This window comes from Mustela lutreola, chromosome 1, assembly GCF_030435805.1.
Source record: "Mustela lutreola isolate mMusLut2 chromosome 1, mMusLut2.pri, whole genome shotgun sequence".
In the NCBI taxonomy this organism is placed as follows: domain Eukaryota; kingdom Metazoa; phylum Chordata; class Mammalia; order Carnivora; family Mustelidae; genus Mustela; species Mustela lutreola.
This window is the reverse complement of record NC_081290.1, coordinates 185454071-185466502: the sequence shown is the minus strand read 5'-3', so window position 1 is coordinate 185466502 and position 12432 is coordinate 185454071.

The following is a 12432-nucleotide window of genomic DNA, read 5'->3' as shown; positions in this document are numbered from 1 at the left end:
TTCATGCAGCTTTCTCAGCCTCGAACTCCTTTCCAGCCGTCTTCAACCAAAGCCCTACTTTGCTATAAAACCTGACTCATAGGTCACCTTCTCTGTAAGGCATTTCACCTTGTCTTCTCAGGTCAATCCCTTCTTACTCTTTATCCTTACAGTGTGTTATTGTACTCCTCCTGTAATGCCCAATTTATTCTACCCCCCCTTATATGTATTTTCGTGTCTTCTGCTTATGACCCTCCTTCCCGCAGACTTCCCGAGGGTAAGGACTCTTGAATTGTTGCAAACATTGCAATGCCTCGTGCATATCAGGTACTCCATATAATGCTTCTTAGACCGCCATTACCAAACATCAGCCACATTGCAACTCTGTGCAAAATGATAGTTTTTGAGATTTTGAACAACCACAACAAGAATGATATGGATGTGATTCTTGCCCTCTGTAAATATGTGATTGGGGATGTTTAGCAAGATGGCAGCAAAATGAAAAAAAATATATAAAATATAAAGCTAACTAATGGATATGGGATGGGATGGTAGAGTTTTATTACCAGCCCTCCCACGGGCGATGCCTTCATGAGTGGAGGGGGCAGGATGGATCTGTGATCCTAAAAGAACTTGTGAGAAGTTCTGTTCTGGATTTTTCTGCTCTCCTAAGGTTGTGGAAAGATTGTTTTATAAAGTAATCAGTAGAGGGTAATCCGAACCATTTCCTGTGATAGTTCCCAAACTGTTGTTAAAATACATCAGCATGCTGTTAGGCTGATGAGAAAAAATTAGTCTTTTTAGTGACCACTTATCCCAGGAGGGTTTGTGTTTTTTAAAATGCACCCACATGGTACTCTCATTCATGCAAGATTACTGAAAAGTAAAGATAACTCAAAATACAACGTATGTCTAAAAGCAAGGTTTAAAATATCGTCCCTCCCCCATCCTCAGCGTCTCTATTATTAACGCCTCTCTGCCAATTGATTGCAGATATCCCTTGTCTTTTGTGTGTGTGTGTGTCTCTGTTGTATTGTATTTGAGGTTTGTTCTGCTAAGGAGACCCAACCTGACAGGGAGGATGTGGAAAAATGATCAGAGCCAGTCCTCACTCCTTGATTCTGTCTGCTGCGCTGCTCCCTTGGATGATACCAGGAACCAGCACACAGACGGGCCATTGTATGGGCTTGTCTCTGTGCAATTGTTATGTTTGTGACCCTATTACTGAACAAGCCATCTCTTCGGATAGTGTGCCCCTCTGGTCAATTTTCAAATGCATTTGGATGTTGGGAGATCTTCTCAGCTTCTGTGATTAAACCCAACTCAGGATTTAAAAGCAGTCATTCTGCACATTGGGATAATTAACCAAAGCTTATCCCACTTTATCCCAAATCCCTGTTGACCTAGTTCAGGTGTAATGTTTCAGGAGTTGTGATACGAAGGTGGAAACAGAGTCAGTCAGCAGCATCTTGCTGCCCACCCCTTCCCTGCTTTCCCGCCCCATAGTCCCTCCTTCAGTGCCCAGCCATCCCACCTAGAAGTTTCATTGAGTTCAAGGCTCTTTTTTTAGAAAGCCTGCCAGATGTGAGCTTGGCACTAGGACTCCAGTAGAGAGAGCGCCGAGACCCAGGGAATCAGAGTGGTTTAGGCTCACCTTGAAGGCAGGAAATGTGCCTATCTGCATGACCTTGAAAATGTTAGGGGCACACACTCAAAGGAGAACAAGAAAAACGCCTCTGTCCCAATGGTGCTGTGACTACACTGAAATCCTGCTCTCTCCTTCTCTGCCTTTCCCCAACTGGCACTCCCTCTCTCTTTCACACACACACACACACCCCATATACCTGTGCAGAGGAAAGAGGAGCAGGAGAAGTAACAAATGAAATGCAACAAAATGTCTGAACGCTCAGACAGAACAAAGCCCTCCCACCAAGCTCTCTATTCCATGCTTAACTCCAGAAGGGAAAGGAAAAAACCAAGCAAGTGACGGGACCAATTATACAATTACGCACCAGGGCAAAATGGCACGCAAATGGCCCTTTACCTATGAAACTCCCTCCATTCTGTGGCAAGCACACCTTCTTCTCCTTTATTCCCCCTTTTCTGACCTCTGCCGTTATCTCTAGATTTATCAGCAATCCTAGATGGCTTTTTCACACCAGTAAGCACCATCCAAAATATAACAATCAGAAAGAATCAGAGAAAATAAATCAATGTCCACAAACAACCGACCAATTTTGGCAAGTACAATTTATTCCTAAAAGCTACAGTTCACTGGGGATTCTCTTGTCTTGCCTCCACAATGCCCTTGATTTCCGATGCCAGCTTGGTGAGTGCCAGGCGGCAGCCGAGATGGGAGGACATGCATTGTTCCATCCGGGTTGCTTTGTTCCCCTAATGCCTCCGGTCTCCTTGTTTTAAATCTCAGAGGTGTACTTTATTCTAGAAATTCTATAGGATCGTTATCCTAACTAATGGAAGATAAAAATTAAAGTTGTGCTGGCCTTGTTTTTTGCAGGGGTTGGGGTGCTGAGGGAAGGCATTGTAAAAAACGAAGCCGCCTGGTCCCGTCGATAGGCTCACTGCTCCCAGGATTTCTGATGCCTTCTCTTGATCGTGCGTATCATTGCCCCTCAGAGGTCATAATCATGCACCAGCAGAAACCATCTTAGCAGAAAGACTTCCATATTTCAGCTCTATATCCTGTCTAGGATTAATTGCATATTTTTCCCAGAGAGACTGTGTTTCCCAGGCAAGGCTGCACATATTTTGTCTTAGATTCTTCCTGATGTTTTAGATCTCTCTGCCTCTCTTTGTGAAAGCCTGGTTCAGTCCGGGTGCAAGGGGGAAGCTGCATTTCTCACTTTCCAGGCAGGGCTGGGAGACGGCGGAAGGGGAGGAAAGAGGAGAACGGGAGAGATCAGAGGCCACAGATGTGGGTGGGAGAGGAGGATGGAAAATCTACAACAAAAGCATTCTTTTACCAGTAAACCAGGGCTCCTAGACCTGAAAACACGGAGTAAATAATTCTGCTGACAATAATTAATTAACAATAATAGTTTGCACTCAGAGCTCAGCTTCCATCTGGCAACCTCGGACCACTTCACAAACCACACTTAATTAAGGTTCCCGGCCCCCTGTGGAAGGTAAACAGGTATTAATGGCGCCCTCTCTCTGGCATAGAAACAAAGGCATGGTGGGGTTCATGGCTTGTCTGGTGGCTTGTACCTCTGGAACCCCTGGTCAGTGGGCAAGAAAGGAGCCTGCAATCAGGTGCCTGGGATCCAGGTCCATGTTGCCTGTGGCGGCAGGCAGCGGCCTGCCCCGATGACCAATGTGTCCGGCCGGTAATTAGTTGCCAACCTGACACACACCTGCTGTATGTGTAGTTCACTCATCTTGTTCTTGCCCAGGCTGGCTAGCTGGCTTGCAGCCTCTTATCTGGTCAGAGCACAGAAAATCACATCTTCCCGCTCCCAGAGCAAGCTGGGAGGTGAACTCTGCTGCACAGATAGTATTTAATTTGTGATGGCTTGATGAGGTTAGTCACCTTGCTCTTTACCTCTGTGTTCTCCTGGCCACGTGTTTGCCAGACTTACTTTGTGCTGCTACTTTGTCCTGGGGGTTGATGGAGAGGGATCTGGGAGGCACAGAGAAGAGATGCTCGCGTTTGTCTGGGTGGTGCTGTGTTGCCCTTTCCTGCTCATCCTCCCGTTAGCCCTCGGCTGGCAGCTGCCGCTGTGCTCCCCACGCGCCCCACCCCCCCAGACCCCTAGATAGAAGAAGGAAAGATTAGCTCTCCCTGCATCTCATGCCAGGGCTGGGTGGTGGATTAGGTTGGCAGAGAGACCCGAATAGCTCCATCTTCGGGAGCAGAAAGATCTTTCTGAAGGTCATTCTGCAACATACATATGTCTGAGTTGCTTGGGAAAGCTGCCTTCCAGGTCCGCTCAGAGCCTGGGTTCTGACTGCTCAGAGTGATTTCTAAACACCTGGCATTGGTGTTGCTTTTTATGTCAAATGTTTTGCAAAGCACACTCCTTGCCAATTTCCCCACACTCAAATTTGAAGTCATTATGAATCCTTTTAATACTTATTTTGTAGGAGAATGCACAATGACAAACAGCCATTATAAATTCAATAATGATCTTATATAGGTATATATTTATTTATAACAATCTAAAATAAGCTTGAAAATTTAAAAAAGCATAGATGTGTTTGCAAAACACAAATAATTTTTTTTTTTTTTTAGGTGAGAGGACATTTTGTGCACACCCAAATTTGAAACTGACTCCAATAACCCCACATCCTTCAAAGACTGGCACATGGGTTGGAAATTTTTGTCTTAAATGTATGAGACATGTAAAAATTGGGGTGACTAAGCCTGTGGGAATTCCCAGAAATAGACTGAACACGTTCCTGGGTGCTCATACCGTTTGGCTGGATTTCTAATACCAGGAGCAGACTGGCCCTTTCTTTAAGAGAAGCATGAAAAGTGTGAAATGAACACAGACCCTCTTGGGAAAACGCCTTCAGCCCTCCGGGATCCTCTTCTGTGGGTTTCTTTCACCCATCGTTACTCTAGGATTTCTCTGCATGCCCTTTTTTTCACCCCCTGAGTTTATCAAAGCATCTTGCAAAAAATGACCACAATAAGGATCGCAAAAACTATGCAAAACAGAACTGTGATCAAACTACAGTGTATCAGGGAAGGTTCTAATTCTTTCTGTTATTTGAATTTGAATTCTTCTTCCCATGCACTGTCAAGGTCTAGGAGGCCAAGAGTGAGGACTGAGGAGGATTCCAGGCTTCGAAAAATTATTGAAATGAGAACAGATAGCTGGACGGACAAAGCTTAGCTGATGCCACTCAAGGTGAGAACTTATTTGGCTCCAGTTATGTCAATATAAATAAACAGAGATTTAATAACAAGGTCTATGAAAAATGTATCCATCCCTGAGACTGTTGCCTGTTTTCTGTGCAATTGTGAAGGGTAGTTCTATTTATTCTTATTGTTGAGAAAATACTAGTGTAATGTGTGACCTGCTCAAAGCCACAGTGCTGGTGAATGGCAGAGCTGGAGTCAAATGCAGGTTCAACTGGTATTAGAAGCCTACCATTTCCTAAGTATAACTTGGAAAACTTAACTTGTCCCACAACTCTGAGGGCTCTCAGTGCCTGGTGTCCCATGCTATAGAGGCTGGCTGCCTGGAGTGTGGTGGCTGTGGGCTCACTGGAGGTTCTTCTGCCTGCCAAGAAGAAGAGTAATGCCTTGTGGAGAGTCTGTAGAGTTGGCACTGCGTTGTGGGATCAGGGATGCTCCTTTTGGCTCTAAAGGAAAAAAAAAAAAAAAAAGCCGTGGACCCAGAGCCAAGAGGTTTGGTCCCAGATACACCAGTGTGTGGCTTCTCACAAGATGTTCAACTTTGCCAAACCCCAGAGTTCCTTTATGTAACCTGACAGTTTATTTAATCATCAGATACTGTTAGAGTCTCAACCTCGAACTAGTCACTACATGGTGGCTGTCCTCTACCCTATTTGGTGAAACACCTGTTAGATACTCAGGGAGAGGTGTCTGCTTGGTCAGGTGGGGGCTCATGACCACACCTCGGAGAAAGGCAGGAGCCGTTTGGGTTTGGGAGTCATGGAGATGTGGGTGAATGCGTGGTGGTGACAGGAAGGAGAATGGAGGACCAAGGGTAAATCCCCAGGGAAGGAAACATTTGGGGCTTCCAATGAAACTGACCAGCTATTGAGGAGTTTGAAAGGGAAAGCCGGAGAGCTACGGGGAAGGCAGGAATGAAGGAGATCCTGGAGGATGAGAGACAATGGGCTCAGGCCAGGCAGCCTGTGCAGAAAGGGGGAGGAAAAGGGAAGGGGGATCATTGGGCTGGTGCTGAGGGCCTCCTGGTGCATTTGGAAGGGACTGGTGTCTCCTCTGTAAAGTTCACAGGGCTGCTCAGTGCATGAGCTGCTAGACAAATGTCAACTATGTGTCCTTGCCCACACTTCTTCCCCTTCCTTTTCTCCACCCCAAGCACTTCGAACTCTATTTCCAGCTGCCATGAAACTACCTGTTGGTTATTTACCTACTCTCACACGGCCACTCTTCTTCATCTCTTTGTTCATGCTGTTTCCTCTGCCAAGAAAGCTTTGCCAATCCCATCTCGTACCTTATTAGCTCTCTGTATCATCTGGGACTTGTTTGAACATCTCTTCCTCCAGGAAGCCTTCCCAGATGCTTAACAATGGAAACCACTCCCCAGCCCCCTCCCACCACACACCCAAGGAGGGGGAAAATGCTGGTCTTTCATCACGCACGCCCTGTGCATTTCTGGACCATCAGTTATTCCCCTTTACCTTCCATTATGTGTTTAGAACGTTTACTGTCCCTGAAGTGTGCTCTATGAACAGGAATTGTGTTTTATTTTCTTAGAATCCCCACATTCCAGCTCAGTGCCCGGCATTTAATAGAGCCTCGATAAAACATTGTTGAACACGAATGAACAAATAAGATGCAGACACCCAGGTGTTGTTTTCTTTTTCTACAAATTAGAGCACCTAGCCTCTCAGTACAACAACTTCCGTCCACTCACCTACGAAGCAAAGCAGTCGGTGGGGAGCTGTGACCAGAGCAGCTGACGGCGCTAATTAAAACATCCAGCCCACGTGTATGCAAATCCAGAAACAGCGTGTCAGGGAAGATAACTCCTGATCCTAACTCATCCCCAGAGCTTTTCCTGAGCCCAGCTGTTTAGAGACAATCTGCAGCTTGGGCACTTGATAAAATTTTTTCTGTTTGGTGAGTGTGGGTGGGCAGGTGGGTACATGAAACCAGGACAGTCAGAGCAGGAGCTGATGGGAAATCAAATCGTGGAAGGTTCAGGAATGAAAAAAAAAAAAAAAATCCCCAGGGACCTCATCAAGTTTGGGGTTAGAGAGCATGAACAAGGGAAGAAATATCAGACTGTTATACTTCCCTTAGACTACCTGGCTCATGTTCAATGCAGCTTCGAGCCACAGACACAATTTCATAGGCACAAACCTTAGGCAAATGATCTCAGCAGCTCTTGGGCTTCTAGACCTGTTGCTTAACTCCTTCTAGTCAGCAGGTTCAACACAGAGCAACACTGTATGTTTATGGCACAGAAAGCTGTTTTCTAAGAATCTGAAATGCTGTTCACAGGAAACGTGGTACGGAGAGGTGACTAACGAGGAGAGGTGGGTTCTTCTCCCAGCTCTATCACAAACCAGCTGTGTGATCCTGGGCAAATCTCCTGGCTTCTCTGAGCCTTTGTTAAGTTGTCCTCAAAATTAGGGGTTTCAGGCCAACAGATCTCTGGAGTTTTTTCTTGCACTATGACGATGCAGCTCTACTCTCCCGATTTTGTAGATGACAATCAGGCTAAGTTCAAGTCCATCCAGAGAGGGTGAGTCAGACCCTGGTGTATCCCCAGGGATGCCATCTCCCAGGCTCTTGGATTAGATGACTCTCCTGCGTTAGATTCAGCCCTGTTTTGTCAAGTTCACGCACCCATGATGTGTTGTTTATTGGGCTGACTCTCCTCACGCTTTCCTCCCCTGGCCTTTGAAGGGTCCCCTTTATCTTGGTCTGGCTTCTGGCAATGCTGCTGGGCAGCTGTGAGCCTCTAGTCAGATGACTGCCTGGCCCTGTCCTGGAATACGTACAGAGAAGAGAAAAAGAAAAATGGAAATTGGGTGCACCTAGGCCAGGGCCCCCTCATGGAGCTCACATAGCTCTCTGTAGCTGCACGTAGACCGGGCCAGGTCTACCAGCCAAAGTGCCTTCTGGAAGTGCCCATAGTAATATTCAATCACAGTGTCAGGCCTGGAAGAGTTCACCTGTCCACACTTGGGCTCTGCACCGCCGTCTTCGGGCTGACTTGGCCAAGGAAGGGCGCAGCACACAGCTCAGAGTGCTGTTGGCCGGGGTGACCCCAGTTTTCAGGGAGCTGGAAAGAACTGCAATCCCTCCTGCTCATGGAGGGACAGTGTACCAAACTGGTAACTCTCAAGGCAGGGCCTTCATTTTACTCCTACTTCTCCCCAGTTTCTCAATTGCTATCAGTCTGACTGGTCAGTCTCCTTTGTCTGTGTTCCTGGGAGTCAGCAGGGGACCAGGGAATAATGGGAGTCTACAGTTTTGTTCTGGGGCTTTGATTCGCTTAAATATTTATTAAGTGCCTACTATGTGTGCCCCTTCTGCTAGATGCCAGGAAGACAAAAATGAATAAGCCATAAACTCCAGCCCTTGAGGTTTGGTACCTCATAGGAGAGAGAGACAAATAGAGAAAGAATCTGGAAATCAGAAATGGGGGCTAGCCATTTGCTATTAGAGCAGATGAAGAGGACGACCAGCTCTCCTTGGGAGATCAGGCGAGTTTCTTACCAGAGGAATTGTTAGAAAATGGCACGTGGGGGGACGGTTGGCCGGAGGGGGGAGGGGTCACCCTGACCCAGTGTGCATAGCTGTGAAAGGACAGTGCTGAGGCACCGGGGACAAAGCTTCCTATGGCTGTGGCAAGGGGCACGAAGGGTGCGGGGCAGGAGAGAAGGCGGGTACGAATTTGGTAGGACCGCTTTCCCACAGTGAGGTGCCCCCGAGAGGTGGCAAGGGATGAAATGGTGTGTGTGTCAGCCTCATGCTGGGCTTTCCACACACGTTATCTCATCTGACCCCCCACTGTGATGATGTGCACCCCAGGACAAGTTGCTGAACCAGACCAAGCTTTTAAAAATCAGAGTGAAAAAAAAATTTTGTTTAAGTTAAAAATCACAGTAAAAGAGACATAATAATTATCTGCCTCTCAGGGCTGCTAAATAAAAGTGGAGCACAGACAGGAGTGACTTCTGTTTCTATTAGGGTGGGAATCCCTCAGGCTGGTAAAATAGGTCCTGGGGGGTTGCTGTGTGGTTCTTTTTTTTTTTTTTTCTTTTCTTTCTTTTTTTTTTTTTTTTTTAAAGATTTTATTTATTTATTTGACAGAGAGAGATCACAAGTAGACAGAGAGGCAGGCAGAGAGAGAGAGGGAAGCAGGCTCCCCGCTGAGCCGAGAGCCCGATGCGGGACTCGATCCCAGGACCCCGAGATCATGACCTGAGCCGAAGGCAGCGGCTTAACCCACTGAGCCACCCAGGAGCCCCTGCTGTGTGGTTCTTAACTGACCCTCTCCTCCACCCCTCGGAGGTCCGTGTGGGGAGAGGCGGACAGAGACAGTTGCGGAGGCGAGAACGGACTGTTCCTCAGTCCTGAAAACTCACATGTCTAAAAATAATGCCCCTGCAAGTAGAGCACAAGAGATGCCCTAAAGGTCCAAGCTAGGGCAGTGGGTGAGGCTCCGAGGTTCAGGTGGTTCTTCCCCAGCTGGGGATGTGCTGCTGAGGGCAAGACTGGCCCCAGGGCAGGAGGGAGGAGGCAGCCAACCTGAGAAGAGCAGCTAACAGACTTGTTGACTGTTACTTCAGACAGAATACTTTTGTTTCATATGTAATACAAAGGCTCAGAGAAGTCAAGCTATTTGCACAAGATCACACAGCCAGTTTGCTTCAGACAATACTTTCATAAGAAACCACAGTAGCAAATAATAATAATAATAATAATAACAACAACAACAACAGGGGTGCCTGGGTGGCTCAGTGGATTAAGCCTCTGCCTTCGGCTCAGGTCATGGTCTCAGGGTCCTGGGATCGAGCCCTGCATTGGGCTCTCTGCTCAGCGGGGAACCTGTCTCTCTCTCTCTCTCTCTCTCTCTCTCTCTGCCTGTTTCTCTCTCTGCCTGCCTCTCCGTGTACTTGTGATCTCTCCCTGTCAAATAAATAAAATCTTAAAAAAAAAATAATGAACTTCTGCCATTTGCTGAGCTACAAAACCCGAGATGTCATACTAAATTAAATTTTACTATATAACCTCTTCATTTTCCACATTATTTATTTTAATCCTCACAGGAGCGCTATGAGGTTGGTATTGCTGATTCCCATCTTACAGAAGAGGAAATGGAGCTTCACAGTGAAGGGTCATTCAGATTCTAAGTCACACAGTAAGGACTCAGGCTTCACAGGCTGGTGCTTCTTTCTGGGAAGAGAGATCAGGAGGGAAGGACTCACTCCAAAACTGTGCCCACAGGCCTCCGTGTTTCCTCTTCTAGAAGGGGAGAGTCTGCTCTTGTGAATTCTTCCCTGCTTTCAGGGAAGAGGCAGGGGAAATGGTCCATAATCAGGACTGGGAGAAGCACAACAGTTGTGCTGAGAGGAGATAACTCCATAAACAGCCACAGGGCAAAGTAACTCAGCAAAAACACAACGCAGCCTCTTCCTCGAGGCTGCGGTGGGAAGCCCCGCTCTGCTAACCTCTCTGATGAGTGCTCGCTGATAACTATGTATTACTGCTCAGAATCACAGGCAGTAATTACTAGACAGGAATTTAGTCTGAAAGGTGAGATGAGAGAGATTGGAGCTGGCGGGCTTCGGGTTCACTGTCCCAGGGTTAATGTGCATGGACAGGGGAAGAGTGGATCCCGTTGGACCTAGAGGATGGGGTGAGATTTGGAATTCTAGAAGCCCTGATGGCAGAAAAATCTCAAACACAAATGTTAAATCCACCCCGTACTAAAACCGACCCATTCAAAATGCTTTTACAAAATGACTGCAGCAGGGTATTAGAAAAATTCAATCTAATTTCTCTGCTGTCTCCTTAGAACAGAGCCACTCCGAGGACCCTGGCTCACCCTGGTACAGCCAGCCCCACGAGAAGACTCCATCCCCACCTTGAATATCTGATGGGAAATATTTATCTGAACTTTTGTTTTCATTTCTCCATGTGGCTCTTAGCGCCCGGACCTCGCGACTTCACTGTGTTTTGTTTCTTGGCTACTGCTATTTTGGGTTCGTGAAGTCATTTCTTAAGTGAGGAAGTGTGGTCAGACAGTGAGAGCCCACATCTCAGAGCTCCTGCATCTGTCCTGGCGAATGAAGCACTGCAAGCAGTATCATCTCCGCTCTCTGCTTTCCAGGAGGCAACTGGACAGATTTCCTGTGGAGGGTGGGACGGGGTGGAGTGAGGTGTCTGTGCTGGTCTGCGGGGCCGTGTGGCGGAATTTCTGATGAGGCAGCACCCTGAAGATTAGTAAGGATAGTCAGGAAAAGGAATGGCATGTGAACCCAGGGAGGGAGTGGATAGAGTGAGTGGCAGGGAGGAACAAAACACAAAGCCTGAGGGTACAGGGACTCTGGCTCTAGACATCTCTGCTGTGGAAGCGCAGCCAAGGTGGTCTTCGAAACCTCTAGAGCCTCCATCCTGGATAGGGACTGGTCTTGCCTGGGGTGCACCAAATATCGCTTGATCCTGAAGACAACGTTCATCTACTCTTTCCTCCCTTTCCTCCCCTGCATAGCCACTCTGACCTCAGGCCCTGAGGACTCAAGCAAGACATCCTGCAAAGCCAGCTCACCCCCCTCCCCGCCTTTCTGCTCCAGCTGTAATTGGGAAAATGCCTTTCTGTCTTAAAAATGCATGGGCACAGAAGATGAATAGGGACTGAGCGCTAAATCCACTATTATGATTCTACTCGACCCTGTTGTTTATTTTCCACGGAAACTAAATAATGGATCTAAACTGTTTGCTATTACTTTAAGGAGCTGCTGATGCATTGCAGAAATCTTTGAAAACATTCTCTTTAGATTCACGATTCTACTTCAAATAAAGCTATTTCTTCCCTTCGCCCCCTCCCTGATTTTTTTGGTTTTGTAAAATCTTCGAGAGGGAAAAACACCTCCTTGGGCCTCGTGTTTCAGGGACAAGATTTGTTTATCCCGGAGCTGGAGTCCCCTGGCTTGGGACTAGCCTTGATGGGAGAGTCAGGGCATGGGCTCTACAAGTGCCAGCCTTGGGACTAATTCTGGGGACTTGGGTTCTCTGTTGGTACCTCCTGTTTCCCTTAATATTCACTTGACCTGGGAGCACCAAGAAGAGAAGAGAACCAGCCAAAGCCTTATAGAAATCGGATGACGGTTAAAATTCTTAAGGCTTAATTCCATTCTGACTGTTCTTGATTCTTATCTCTTAGACTATGAAACAAGGATGGATATTCCAAAGGAAAAAAAAAATACTGAATTCATTAAAGGTGTATTATGTAATTTTGGTGTTAGCAGGGAACTTACTGATTATGTATTCTAATCCCTTCTCATTACTGGTGAAGAAGGAGAGGATTCCCCTGCCTGCCTGGTTCCAGGTCATCAGAGTAGGTGGTGTTGGGACCAAGCTGGGAATTCAGAGGTCCTGGCCCAGTGCTTCTGCCCCCGACTCCCCACACTCATGATTTCCACGGGAAATGGGGATTCAGTGAGCATATTTCGTTATTTGGGTTTAACACCTATCAGACGATTGCTATGCAAAGAGCGGTCTCTTGAAGTATACTCCAGGAGGTTCTAATGACT